Below are 15,459 nucleotides of genomic sequence, written 5' to 3' on the forward strand. Positions count from 1 at the left end.
AGGAGGATAAACACCTATGGACAAAGGGAAAAGGGCAAGGGGCACTTGGGACCTAATGTAGTCTCATTAATATTTACCACAGGGCTAATGAAAACACCTCAGGGGCCTTAGAGTTCTGGAGAGGTAGGATGAGGGGAGAGAGGCTTTCATTTGGATTTCTATTGATGATGGCTAAACTGCTCCCAGGTCTACTCTGAGTTAGAAGAGAGGGTGGGATTAGGTGGGTCAATGAGGGAAACAGGAGGGGGCAAGAACCTTTGATTGTAGCGTAGTAAGCATGAAGAGGTTGAATAGAGAGACCCCAGGCATAGTATTATAAACCATCATAGCTGTTCCATTGACATTTTGCTTGTGGTCTTGTCTCTGAGAAGCAGAACGTCTGGCTTTGGCTTTTTGGATTCCTAATCTTTGGGTCCATTTGGTTCAATGCACACCGAGGCCAGCGGAAAGTGAAGGAAGAAAGGTTAAGTATGGTAAGTCAGTTGCAACAAAGGAAAGCACAGAGACTCCAATTCATGCCCTGGGGAAGAACAAGGAAATGAGAGGTTAATCAGACCTGGGCCAACAGGTCTGTGAGAGAAGGAAAGATCCAGATCTCTCCTTAAGGGAATCCCTGAAGAAGCCAGTCAATGAAGAAGTATTTATTAAGCACTTAGTGTATGCCAGGTACTGTTCTATGGTGTTGTGATAGGCCCTGCAGAGGCAAAGAAAAGCCGAAACACAGACTGCCCCGAAGGAGCTCATCCTCTAATGGGGGAGACAACAGCAAAACATCTGTGTACACATAAGGTATACAGAGACAAAAGGTAATTTCAGAGGGAAGCCAGACCACCACAGCCACAGTGTGGGCCTGAAGTGATGAGGTTGCATCTCTGCGAGCAGACGAGAAAGGCTGGCTGAGAGGCCTCAGTGCTCTGAGGTTGGGCAGGCTTTGTCAATAAAGAAGCTGAATAGTCAATTATCTTCTCATTGGCTCCTTGGCCAGATCGCCCTCCCTTCAAGACCACTTCTCCAGTTATAGCCCACTGTAGCAATTCAGAACCATTTCTTTGGTAATGGTTTCCATGAGTTTCCTGGCCGAATATTTATCATTTAGTGACTAACTTAATGATTACGAGCCTCATTCTTTATACTTAATTATGCTGGTTATCAGATAACAAATACAGTTTAACCCCAAGACCATACTCAAAGTCTTTCCAGCTTAGTTGAGATGGTCACAGCTCGGGCTCTAATGCCTCTGAAGGCATAAATGAACCTTTTCCTTTATCTTGCTGGGAACTAGACTTGCTGGACTACTGCCACTACCTGTCTCCTCACTGTGTCCTCCTAGCCTCTACCTACTCTTTTGACCTCTCCACCCCCACCCCTTTTCAGTTGTCTTCCCATAGGCTGCCTGAGGACAGGGATTTTCTTGTTTGATTTTATTTGTATCCCTAGCACTTACCACTGTGCCTGGCATGAGGTAAAGTACTTAAGAAATGCTTTATCTATCTTTTCCCTCATTTTCCTCCCGTCTAAGAAACAGAGTCAGTCAATCAGTCAGTAAGCATTTATTAAGTGCTCAGGATTCAATGACCTTTGAAATTCCCTTTCATTCCCAGAATTCTATGAGTTTCATAATACTTAATGATGAAAGAAGAGGTTACCATTCTCTGTCCTACAGAGAAGGATATTAAAACCCAAAGGACCTAGGGAAAGGATAAATTGATTTGGACACATTGTTGTAAGTCCAGAGGCAAGATAGTACGGTTTCCCAAAGACAGACTTCTGAGCAAACCCATTGACAAATCACTGAAGTGAAAACCTAGTCAGCAAATATGGGGAAGAGGAATTCAGTTCTTAATGTCTCCTCTATCTTGAACAAGCCAGTTACATTTGGCATTACTCAGACTGACTACAAAGCTGAGGGGGGAAGGGTTCCCCTCCAATCAATTAACCAACCAATAACCATCTATTAAGCACTTACTGTGTGCCAGGCACTGTACTTACCCCTGAGGAAAAAGTGAAAATGGTGTCTGCCCCCATTCTAATGAGGAACACAACGTGTTTCTACATGAGTACAAAAAAGGTACTTATGAAGTAGATACAAGATAGCCTTAGATTCGAAGACACCACTATCTGGGGAGACCAGGAAAGTCCTCCTGCAGCAGATAGGCCTTCAGCTTCCTGAAGGGAGACAGGGATTCTAAGAGTCATAGTTGAGGAGTGAGAACATTCCAGGCATGAGAATTCAAGAGATGTTCATACCCAAAGGGCTGAGATCATACACTATGACTTCTTTAACAAAAGATTAATTTAGGTAAGTAGGCTATAATAGGTCACTAATGTAGAGAATAACAGATTCATCTTGTTTCAGTCCTACTGACCTAAATATAATGATCCCCAAATAGAGAGTATCTCTTGAAATTACAACTCTTTGAAAGGAAAAAAAATAAGGCAGACATTTAAAGTAATAGCAATACACAATTACCATAGTCAAATATACGTTTTCAGCGGAGTCACATTTTACACAAGGGCTAGGTTCTAAAGTCAGCACATATGGCAAAATTGAGTAGAATAAAAATTAACCTTGAAAATCACTTAGACTGCACAGTGCAGTCTCTTTAAATATTTGTAGGAGGAAAGGTCCTCTTTTAAAAGAAGTCAGACCATACGAGAAAGCTGATGAACTTAGCTGATTGCTGTGGAAACAATTAAATGTATATTTTTTTCCCCCACAACACTGTAAGGTATAGATCAGGAGAAAAGCTCAAACCTGTAATTCAATTCAAATAGAAGAAAACAGAAAGATTTTTTTCTGGCAGGAAAAACGATGATTTGAAAAAAATTACATTTTTTGAAAGGGCTTTACAAAAATTGTGATTACATTAAAGGATGTTCACATCTCCACATAACCATTCCTCCTTATTTACTTCACCAAAAAGTCAAAGGGAATGCAGCAGGAGTCTTCTAGTTGAACAAGAATGTTCAAAAGACTACCTTAGGGTTGTCCAAGACAATGACCTCTTCCTTCTGGCACTTATCATCTGTACCATTAAATTACATACAATATGGACTATATAGTATACACTCTGTACAAATGAAGCCATTATGTGGGGGGAGTGGATGATGGAATATTAGCAAGACTGAGTTCTCAAAGGCAATGAGGGCAGAGTAGAAGCTCTGACAAGTTCAACCAAGCTAGAAATAACTTGAAAACTAGTATCCATCCTTCAAAGACCAACTTATATTGGGAGAAGCTCACCACCCAAAGATGGTTCAAGAGAAGGGTACAGTCTTGCCCCTAATACACTAAAGGGACTTTTTCAGTTGTTGATTCTCTGTGAGTAATAATGTCAACCAGGAGACAGTGCTCCCCCCCATCTCCTCTCTGCAGCTTCCAAACGTACACCTTCTAGGATTCCAGGAGTTCCTGAAGCCAATAAAAAAAAAAATGAATAAATGAATAATCACCTAATGGCCATTTTAATTAGTGCGAAGTGCCTGGAAGGTTTTATGTTGTAAGGTTTGGAGAGAATTTTATTCCTCTTTCAGTGTGTTACTCATAAAAGGAACTGATCAGCAAGAACACTCTTGGATATGTAAATATAGACTTATCTGATAGAAAGTAAACTCTCTGAGGTCATGACAATTTCACTTTTATATTTTTATACTCAGTGCTGAGCACATGGTAAATTTTTATTTTAATATTTATTTTATTTTATTTCAAGCTTGTTGCTTGACTGTCTCAACTTTGTGACTCCTGACAAAATGTATACTGTTATGGGCCTCCCCAAGCACCTCTAGGTTACCCTACCCCCATCCTTTCCTTAGTTCCCTTCTATACATACATAATTAGTCATTAACATGCCTTTGGGCATGGAAATTTCTAGTACTTGGAGGTCCTAACACTTCTTCTCTCCCACGCCCTACAAACCCCCATTTTCACTTGTTTGATCATCTCCTCTTTTTTTTCCTTATTCTCTTTATCTTCCTTAGTATCTGGTCAGAACTAGTTTCCCACACAGCGATCTTAAGATCCAATCTTTTTTTCAAAAGTGAAGTACTCAGCCAATCAACGAGGATAGTATCCTTTTAGATAGCCTTAAGATTAAACATTTATTAAATTTAATGTAGACTATCTTTATAATGTAGGCTACTTCTCTATTATCTATTATAAGCAAGATTTCCATAGAAAATTCCCCTTTCACAATCCTACACCAAATCTCAATACTAAACCCTGCTATACATCTTCAAGGTGTTTGACCTATTTTAACAAAGGTCACCTTCATACTATCTTGAGACATAAGGAGAGGATTTTTTAGGAAGAAATGTTCCATAACATGGAGGGGGTTTTTTTTTTTTTTAACCTTACATAAGTGGCTTCTGCCCATCCCAGCTCCTTCCAGGGCAAAAATTCTGTGTGTTTGGGGAGACAGAATGCAAGTCTTGCCTGGGTTCTGGATAAACAATGAAGTATTTCAGAAAAAAAAATGCACCACATAAACAAATTAGAGAAAAGAAAGAATTTATCCTGAGCTAGGTAAATGAATGAAGTGTGGATAAATTTGTTTTCGTCCTGTATAGATGCAGGGAGATAGGTATATTGAAAGATGTAATCAGATTCCTTTCAGCTCTATGTGAAGCCTCCCTGAGCAGTTAAAGCACCATTTGTATGGCTAGACTCACAGAATTTCTTGGTATTTTGAGTGAGAAAATACTCACTCAGGCTAGGTGACCCGTAATCTCAGTCTGAGTTACTCTTTTCTTAGTTTGCCTTTCCCAGGACCCTGAAGTATGCCAGTTTACCCTAAGGTTACTTCTTCAACAGTAGAAGAGACATATATGTACATATGCCCAGTGGATTCAGTGGAAAGAGATTTTTAGATGTAATTGAATGGTCGGAAGAGAGGGATATGACTACATTGCTTACTGGGGGAAATGCTGTACACCACTTCCACTGAAGCAACAGGACATGAGAGAAAATGCATTTCTGGTCAATTAGACTGTGCTTTAAGTCAAGGCTCTGAAACGTGAGGCCAAAGGCCCAAGGAGCACAGTAATCCCCGAGGAGATCCTTGGTCGCAATGCCTTATTGCTCTTGCAAAAAAGAATTTATAGTTGAGACTGGGAGAAGAACCAAGGTCAGATGATATGCCAGGAAGTACAAAGTGTTGCTGAACATCATTATCATTGACGAAAAATAGCAACAAAAATTATTTACTGGAAATCATCAGATAGTATCAGTGACTATCACAAAGCCCCATGGTCAGCTAGCTTGGCGCTATTTTATGTGTGTGAGCATGTGTTTTAAGGACTGGATTTCCCGCTCTCACCCAGGTTGGAAATAAAGGGGCCACTCTTAGCACCTTTCCCACTCTAACTGGCATAGAAACTTTGACCTGCTCCATTTCAAACCTGGACTGCCTTATTCCTCTTTAGGTGGTGATCCCTCTTCCCTCTCCCCCAATACTCCCAGCAACTCATCTTGTTCATGACCTTAGTACAGACACTGGAACTGTAGCCCAGAACTTTTAAGCTCAAGAAATCCACAAGCCTCAGTCTCCCAGGAAGCAGCGATTGCTGAAATATACCACCTATGTTTTTCTTGTCCTTAGAATGATGACAGGTAGCAGGATTTCTTGGGATGCAAAATACTGCTTTGGTATGACTATAGGCTGCAAGAACCCTCTCTGTCACAAATCAGAGCTGTGCAAAACCTGAATTCATTACTTGTTAGTGAGAGAATGACAATGAAGGTTGAAATAATAGAAATAATATATTTTATTTAAATGTGAAGTACTGGAAACAAAATTTAAAAAACCCTTTTACTGTATGTTGAAATTATATTTGACTGTCTTGAGGCAAAAAAAGAAAAACAGGAAAAAATTATATAAAAGTGCAAATATTCCACCTATTATACTCAATGAGTACATGACCTATAGAGAGCATAAGATGGGATCTGTAAAGCTATTGTTTTCTCAGTGAGTTTCAGTTCTCATATGCCTTTCATAGTGTAGGCATTTCATCATGCTAGGTATGATTCCAGTGTATCAATGTTCTATATTTGCTCTCTCACATCCCCCTGCCCCAGACACACAGAGTAAAGCCAGCTACATCTCACCTCAGGATTCTAGGATATCCCATGTCTCGTGATTGGCTTGAGTCTCCACTTCAGTGTATTTCCCCCATTGTTGTCATTGTTCAGTTGTGTTTCAGTCATGTCTGACTCTTCATGACCCTATTTGGAGGTTTCTTGGCAGATGAGGAAACTGAGGCAAATAGAATTAAGTGACTTGCCCAGAGTCACACAACTTGTAAGTGTTTGAATCCAGATTTGAATTCAAGTCTTCCTGGTGCTCTGTCTACAGCACCACCTCACTGCCCTTATTTCCCTGATTTATAATTAGCATTGACTGATTATAATTAGCAACCCAATTCCATTGAACCAATGAAGTCACATTTGACTCTCTATGTTGGGGTAAAAAACTGAAACAACAGAATAGGACTTTAACTGAAGAAGTGTTTCATAACATAGTATTTTATTTTAATGTCAATTAGTTTTTTTACAAAGGAATAGTTATTGCAAAAAATGTAACAAAGATCAAAAGTACAAACATTCTCCTTCACCCTAAAACTTAATGGGGTCCTGGGGAGAAACATTCTCCTTTATACCACCTCAATCTCTGGGGAAGATAGAGGCTGAATTTAAAGCAGTGTCTTCATAGCATTCACCCAACCAAGCTCACTTCCAAAGATTAACTGCTACAGTTGTCTCTTGAGTTCCTCTATCTGTGCTGGGTCAAACAGGTTGCTAGGGACTTTATCCTTTATATCATCTTGACTAGCTACAAAACCCATCATGGACTCAGGCTCCTGGGAGTCTTGTGTCTCAAATCCAAGCATGTTTTCTGGCCCCTAGACTACCATTCTGACCTTTCAAAATTCACAAAAGTCATAGCTGTCACCAATATAATACCTTCACCTAAACCAGGCAAGAATGGACTTGAAAAAAGCAGAAGTAAAGAAGAATCAGGTATTCATGAACCACATGGCTAGCAGTAGCCCTTGTCAGAAGAGGAAAAGGCCTGAAACCTCTCTCCTCACTCAGAAGTTTACAGCATTCTCTGCCTTTTGACCTCAGTCAGGCAAGAAGAAACCAGAGCCAAAAAATTCCCTTTGACTGGTTGGTGCCTTTGAACAAATCCCAGTTCTAACTTAACAGCAGTGAAGAAAGGGCCCTCTTTATCACATGGCTAACAGGCTGGAACCAGTTAAAGGCCCCAAAGGGCTCCCTGAAAGCACACAAAATTTCCTTTTCACCACCAAATCTTCCTGATGTGAGGGCAAATGGACTAGGTGATGCAAATGGCTTATAATTATTTTCAGAAACTGCAGCAGGGCTGTCCCGTCATCATCCCTCATGTCTCTTCTGGCAGCATAGATACATGGGCATAAGAAATGAGGCCTTACAAGTGCAGTTAGGAGCAATTAATTTTAAATTGGGCCCACCATTATTTTACTTCATTGAATATTCTATCCAGTGATGGTGAGTATAAAGAAGCTTGATCTATGTTTATGGGTAAAATTGTTTAGACTTCTGCCGGAATTCAGCTGTGTTTCAGAGATAGTTAATGCTCCATTAACATGTTAAGTGCCTTTTATCATTATTTATTCATCCAGCATTAAAAAATGATAGGGCTTTTATAAAGGGAACTGTAAACTGAGACTGTTCTTGTTGGTAACAATCACTAGACATCATGAAATGGGAGTCTGCTTAGTTTCTGCCTCCCTAACTTCATTCTCTTCCTTTCCCATCAGCCATACAATTAGTTCTGGAACCTATGATTCAGAAGCAACAGGGAAACGCAAGATAAAGACCATGTCTCATTCAGTTTTGCCCAGAAATAGAATACTAAGACAAAGCTAAGCGATGTACCCATATTAAATTAATCCACCAGGATCTAGAGCCTTAATAGCCCACACAGGTAGAAGTGAGCTAGAGAACTGAATAGATGAAGAAGAAAGAATTGGACTTTATCTAGGAAATTATTCAGTGTTTTCTGCTTCCTGCTGAAAAAGTCCAACTCTTTTTACCAATGCTTTCCCATAGCCCAATATGGCTATGAACTACAAAATATTGTGACTGTGTAATAATTAAAATTCCCAATAAGCCAAAGGACAATTTTAAAAAGATACATGGCAGGAATAAGTAGTCTGAAACATGTATGTTCCTAGTACTATCTTCTATGATAAATTGATTAAAATATATTATTGAACATGTATGATCAGAAAAGGAAGTAGGCTATTCAACAGACTTTGTCAATACTTCCTAGAATTTAGGAACCCCCAAATGTCCTTAAATCTCTAGGAGAAAAAAACTTTGCAAACCGTAATCTAATGAGCTTGATTTTTATTCCTGGGAAAGTTCTAGAGCAGATCATTAAAAAAATGACTGACAAAGATCTAGAAAAAGAAGTGGTGATTACAAAAGGTCAGTCTGGCTTGATCATGAACTAGGCACACCAACCTGATCCTATTTTATTTTTTTGATAGTATTACTAAATTAGTAAATGAAGGAGAAGGTTGTGAACAGAATTTGCCTAGATTTTAGCAAAGTATATAAAATATTCTTGGAGAGAAGATGGAAAGATATAAATTGGGTCACAATGCAAATGAATGTATAAACTCAAAATATAGTTCAATGTCAATGTGGCAGGGGGTAACCTGTTATTTGTTCTTGTTTCTGTGCCATTCAACATTTTTTATCTATGACTTGGGTAAAGGCAGAGGTGGAATGTTCATCATTGCAAATCATACAAAACTGGGAGGGAAAACTAACAGTGGATGACAAAGTTAACATCAAAAAGGATCTTGATAGGGTAGAATATTAGGCTAAATCTAATAAGATGAAATTCAATAGCAATAAATGTAGACTCTTTAGCTACAGAAATCATTTGCACAAGTGTTAGATGGGGGAGACAGACAACCATTGTTCTGAAAGGAACCTACTGAGATGAATGGACTGTCAACTCAATATGATTCAGTAGTGTGATGGTGGTCACCTAAAAAGCTAATTTGATCTTGGGCTGCATAAAGAGAGGAACAGCTTTCAGGAACAGGGAGGTGGTGGTCCCACTGTATTATGTCCATGTCAGATCTCAAGTTCTCTGTTCATTTCTGGGTGTCATAATTGAATAAAGACATTGATTAAATTTGAGAATTTTGAGAGGAGGCAATAAGGGTGAGGAAGGTCCTTAAGCTCATGTCTTAGGAGGATCAGCAGGATCCTAGAGGAACTGGACATTTAGCTTGTAGAAGAAAAGACTTAGAAGGTGTGATGATGGCTCAAATACTTAAATTGCTGTCTTGTGGAAGAAGGTCTATACTTGTTCTGTTTGGCTCCACTGGCAGAATTAGGTGAAATGTGAAGAGACAAATTTGGACACTATATCGGGGTGGGGGTAACCTCCTAAATATTGAAACTACCAAAGTGGACTGGACTTACTTGAGAAGTGGCATGTTCCACTTCCTTGGTGGCTTTCCAGCTCAGGCTAAAGGACCATTTGTTGGGTATATCATTTGGCATGGGTGATTCCTTTTGTGTATAAGTTGAGCAAGATGAGCTCTGAGTTCCTTCCCAACTCACCAATTCAATGCAGTTCTGTACTAGGAACAAGCAGAATGGGTAGGCATGGATGGATTGCAATCTGTATCATTGGAAGAAAATCTTGAATTTATGAGATAACAAATCCATCTGAACATACACACACACACACACACACACACACACACACACACACACACACACACACACACACACACAGCAAATGAGTCCTGACAGTTAGGATGGCAATATCCAGGATCAGTTATTAAGAGTCCTGCTTCTTCACTGTTGAATGAGATAAAGGAGACCACTCAATGAGCCACCATTTTGGAGTAGCACAGTCATTGAACAGTGTGTGCAGGCTGGAATATAGAGACATTTATGTCAGCCTTAAGCCCAATATATGCAGAACAGAATCCATCTTCTTCTTTACTAAACCTGCCCTTCCTTCCAACTTGCCAATGTCTGTTGATAATGCTACCATTCTTCCAATCACTCAGGATCAAAATTTTGAAGTCACTTTTGACTCCTTTCTCTCTCTCATCCCTCACAATCAATCATCTCTTAAATAGTCTAAAATATCTCTTGCATTCATCTGTTCACTCATATTGCGAATGCATCAAGAAATCTAATGCCTCTGAATCACAGAAGACATGGAAGGAAGTAAAGTATAAGAAGAGTAGAAAGGTTGGCAGGTACCACATTACAAAGTTCTCTAAAACCCAACCCAGGGATTTATATTTGGCCCAGAAGTAATAGGGAGTTTTGGAGTTTTTGGAGTAATTGGAGTTTGTTGAATAGTGATGTAACATGGTCAGATATGAATTTTAGAAAAATTACCTTGACAGATGAATGGAAGATGGATGGGAATAGTGAGAGATTTAAGGCAGGGAGACCAACCAGAGACTTTTGCAATAATCCAGGAAACAGGTGATGAAGGCATGCACCAAGGTGGTGGCTATGTGACTGGAGAGAAGGGGACATATTCAAGAAACATTCTGAAACTAGAAATGACAACTCTTGGATATGTGAGGTGACTATGAAGGAGATATCAAAGCTGACACTGAGATATTAGTCCTGGGTGACTGGGAGGATTGTAGTGCCAAAAATAATAGCAAAGAGGGGAGAATTTGGGGCAAGGGGTAGTGAATTCTATTTCGGATATATTGGAATTGTGATGCCTAAGGGACAGCCAGTTTGAGATGTCTAGTGGGCAGTTGGTGATTGTGAGGATGGAATTCAGAGAGTGCTTAGGGATGGGTATATAAACCTGGGAATCATCTGGATAGATATTGTGACTGAATTCGTGACATTTGATAAACTGACCAAAGAAGAAAGTTTAGAAGGAGAAGATTAGAATCAATGCCAGAACTTTGGGAGACACCCACTGTTAGAGGGCCTGACCTGGATCCAGATCAAGCAACAGGGACAGAGAAACAGTCAGGAAAATAGGAGAAGAACCAGGAGAAAGCAATGACATGGAAACCTACAAAGGAGAAAGTAACTTAGGAGAAGAGAGAGATCAATAGTGTTGAAAATTGCAGAGAGGTCAAGAAAGATGGGACCTGAGAAAAGACAATCAGATTTGTTAATGAAGAGATCATTCATAATTTTAAAGAAAATAATCTCAGTTGAATGATGAGATCGGAAGCTGGATCGCAAAAGGTTTAGAATTGAGTGAGAGGAGAGAAAGTGGACTCGCTGCGTGCAGACAGCTTTCTCTCACATGCTAAGGGCTTAATAAATATTTGTTGAACGAATGAAATGCATATTGTTAATGATGAATCTAACCCCAGGAGCTACTCTATTCCATTTACTTTGTGTCAGACCCCTAAATGCAGGTCCAACCACCAGTTGGGTCCTTTATATCAAGAAAGAACGATAATGACTGCCAGGATCCCTGTCAGTCCCTACTTGAACTTCATTGACTTTCCAGTTATTGCCATCATCTGTTCCTCTGGCAAGACACACTGAGGCAAGCCCCTAGTGGCTGACTTTAATCAGGTCAAAGATTCTCCACTAGGTTTTGCCCATAAAGCTATATAGGTTGAGAGGAATTGGGTTGGTTTTTTTCTCTTAAAAAAAATTGGGAACAGACCCCAGAACTTTCTTTCGCAATTAAGTTATCACACAGCTGTTGCTGTCGCAAATACCAGATCACGGCTATAAAAGTGCAGCTCTCATGTGCAGATATGTTCAGAAGAAACACAGGAAATGTCCCAAGAGCCTGAAATTCATTGGCTTTTCTTCTAACCCTTCTCCAGGCCTGTTCCCAACATTCCCCCTTTTTATGTGCAGCATCCTGTGACAACAAACCTTCTCTCATTACAGAAAATTGACTATTTTACATATTACTCTATGGTCCCTTATGCTGAAATGTGATGCATTTTATACTCACATCCATCTGCAAGGACTGCTGTCTCAGTCACACTCTCTGTGAAGCAAAACCTAATGTTTCAAAGGACTGCAAGTTCTCCATCTGCCTTTTTTTTTTTTTTATCATTTCTTTGTTGTTCCTTTTCCTCTTAAGATCTAATACTATTTAACCATCTAAAGCAGTGTAGTGAATCCTGGTTATGAAGAGCACAGTAAAGTTCAGAGGCCTTCTAGCCCAACTCTTCCATTTTACAGATTAGGATAAGTTATTTATTCAAGGTCACACAGGAATAAAAATATCAGAGAGACAATCTGAGTCCAGCTAGAGTCTTTCCACTGGATCATTTTGTCTATCCTTAGACAAATAGCATAGAAATGGAACATGGAGAGAAAGAGTTTATAATCTCGTAATTGTAGTACGGTGGAAAAAAATGATGGAGATGGGGTCAAAGGACCTGCGTTTGAATACTGTCTCTTCCACTTACTATCTTAGCTAAGTTGCTAAACTTGCCTCAGATTCCTTAAATGAGGGGCTGGACTGAATGAGCTCTAAAGTCCCTTCTAGCCTGAAATCTGTGATTCTATGAACTAAAGAACCAGAAGACTCCCTAAAAGTCATCCTATGCAATCCCTTTATTTTATAGATAAGAAAGATGAGACTCAGAGTTGATGCTGCTGTTCCGTTGTTTCAATCACATCTGACTCTTTGTGACTTTATTTGGGGTTTTCTTGGCAAAGATACTGGAGTGGTTTTCCATTTCCTTCTCTACCTCTTTTTACAGATGAAGAAACTGAAACAAACAGGGTTAAGTGACTTGTCCAGGGTCACACAGTTAGTAAGTGTCTAAGGTCAGATTTGAACTAAGGTCTTCCTTACTCAAGGCCTGACACTCTATCTACTGTGCCATTTAGCAGAGACTCAGAGAGACTCGGGTAATTGTAGAAAGTCACAGAGCAGCTTAGTAACAGCCTGGGGGTTACAATTCAGATCTTCTGGCTCCTAAGTTCAGTATCCTTTCCTTTGGCCATATTGTTTCTAATTTTTATTTGTACTGAGAATGCAAATCGGGGTTCTAGTCCTTAGTTTCTCTGAGTATTCAGTTTCCTTATCCATTAAATGAGGGGATTGAACTAGATGTATCTTACAGTCTCTCCTCTGTGGAAAATTCTCCAACAATCAATCAACAAGCATATAGATGCTTGCAATGTGCTAGGTACTGTGCTAAGCTCTAGTAATACAAATACAAGAAATGAAACAAGTCCTCCCCTCAAGGAGCTTACACTCTCTTGAGGTAGACAATATGTACTTATGTAAGTCTACACAAAATAAATACAAATCAGAAAGAGAGGTCACTAGTAGTTGGGGGAATCAAGATAGGCTTCATATAAAAACTGTTGCTTAAGCTATATCTTTTTAAATAATTTTTATTTAATATTTCATTTTTCTCCATGCGTCTCTCTTACACGCAAAAATAACTTTCAACATTTGTTTTTAAAACCTTGAGTTCCAAATTCTCTCTCTTCCTCCCTCTACCCCCATTGAGAAGGCAAGCAATTCCACATAAGTTATATATGTATATATATATAGTCATGCAAAACATATCTATAATAGTCATGTTGTGAAAGAAAGACAAGAAAACTCAAGAAAAATAAAGTTGAAAAGTATGCTTCAATCTGTATTCAGACACCTTCAGTTCTTTGTCTGAGGATGCGTAGCATTTTTCATCATACGTCCCTCAGAGTTGTCTTGGATCATTGTATTTCTGAGAATAGCTAAGTCATTCACAGCTGATCATCCTACAATATTGCTATTACTTTGTACACAATACATTTTACTTTGCATCAGCCCATACAAGTCTTTCCAGGTTTTTCTGAAAGCATCTGCTCATCATTTCTTATCACACAATAATATTCCATCATAATCACATACCACAACTTGATTGGTCATGCCCCATTTGATGGGCTTTGCCTCAACTTCTAATTCTTTACCCCCAGAAAAGAGCTGCTATAAATATTTTTGTACGTATAAGTCCTTTTCTTTTTTGTTTTTTATCTCTTTTGGGATACAGACCTAGTAATGGTATTGCTAGGTGGCTTAAACTTTATCTTAAAGGAAGAGATGGATCCTTTGAGGCAGAAGTGAGGAGGGAATGTATTTGGGCCATGGGTAATAGCCAATAGAAAGGCACAGAGATGGAAGATAGACAGCCCATATGGGTACTAGAGGTGGCCAATTTGACTGGATCATAAAGTAAGGAAAGGAGATTAAGATATAATGAGACTAGACAGGAGTGGGGAACCTGTGACCTACAGACCCCATATGTCCTTCTGGGTCCTTGGGTGCAGCCTTTTGAATGAGTCCAAGTTTTATAGAACAAATCCTTTTATTAAGTGAATTTTGTTCTGTGAAGTTTTGATTCAGTTAAAGGGCTGCACTTGAAGACCTAGAGAGCCACATGTGGCCTCAATGCCAGGTTCCCCACCCCTGGACTAGAAAGATAGATTGGAGCCAGGTTGTAAATGCCTTTAAGAATCATACGCTGCAGTTTATATTTTATTCTAGAGGCAATATTCTAAAGGGGTTTGTTGAGGAGGGAGAGATACAATCACATTTGTTTCTAAGTAAAAACCATTTGGTTGGAGGGACTGGAGTGAAGAGAGACTTGATGCAGGAAGACTAATTAAGAGACCATTGCAATAATCTGGCAGGAGTAAATAAGAGTTTGAACTAAGTTGGTAACTGTGAGAAAATAGAAGAGATTTGATGCAACAGATGTTGTGGAGGTATGAAGGACAAGATTTGGTAACCAGATGACTATGTATGGTGAGAAAGAGTGAGGATAATGCCAAGAAAACCTGGGAGAAAGGAAGAATAATGGTTTCTTTGACAGGAATAGGAAAGTTTGAAGAGTGTTGGGTTGGGGGAAAGATCATATTTTTGGTTTTGACAGGTTTTCCTGTATCTCTGGGATGTCTAATTTGAACCATCCCTATGGCAGTTGATGACATGAAATTGAAGCTCAAGGGAGACCTGGGACTACATACATGTATGTGTATGTATCTATGTATGTATACCTGTGTATACACACATATATAAAAATACAAAATATAATGTAACATATAATACATATATAATAAATAAGAGATAGTGAGTCATCTATATAGCAATGATACCATGATAATTAAACCAATGAAATTTGATGAGGTCATCAAAAGAAATGTGTCTGGAAAAGAGGAAAGGGCCTAGCATAGAACCTTGAGGAAAATCCATTCTTAGGAAATAAAACATGGAAGATAAGCCAGTGAAAGAGAATGAAAAGAACAGTCAGATAAATAACAGGAGAACTAGGAGAGAAATGAGTCATAAAAACCCAGAAAGAAGAGACTATCTAGGAAGAGAAGGTGGTCGGCAGTGTTAAATGTATCAGAAAGTCTAAGAACAATGAAAATTGAGAAAAGATCATCCGATGTAACAACGATGAGTTAATCAGCAGCTT

At 39.1% G+C, this 15,459-nt stretch overlaps 1 long non-coding RNA gene across 1 annotated transcript; it reads right to left on the bottom strand.

Annotated features, from left to right (window-relative positions):
• Positions 1-313: 313 nt before the first annotated feature.
• LOC140529076 (uncharacterized) lies at positions 314-2,151 on the bottom strand. Its single transcript, XR_011975411.1, has 2 exons — positions 1,990-2,151; positions 314-520 (listed from the first exon to the last, which is right to left on the bottom strand). It is a non-coding gene; the product is annotated as an uncharacterized lncRNA (long non-coding RNA).
• Positions 2,152-15,459: the final 13,308 nt, after the last annotated feature.

Source organism: Notamacropus eugenii, chromosome 2, assembly GCF_028372415.1.
Source record: "Notamacropus eugenii isolate mMacEug1 chromosome 2, mMacEug1.pri_v2, whole genome shotgun sequence".
Classification (NCBI taxonomy): domain Eukaryota; kingdom Metazoa; phylum Chordata; class Mammalia; order Diprotodontia; family Macropodidae; genus Notamacropus; species Notamacropus eugenii.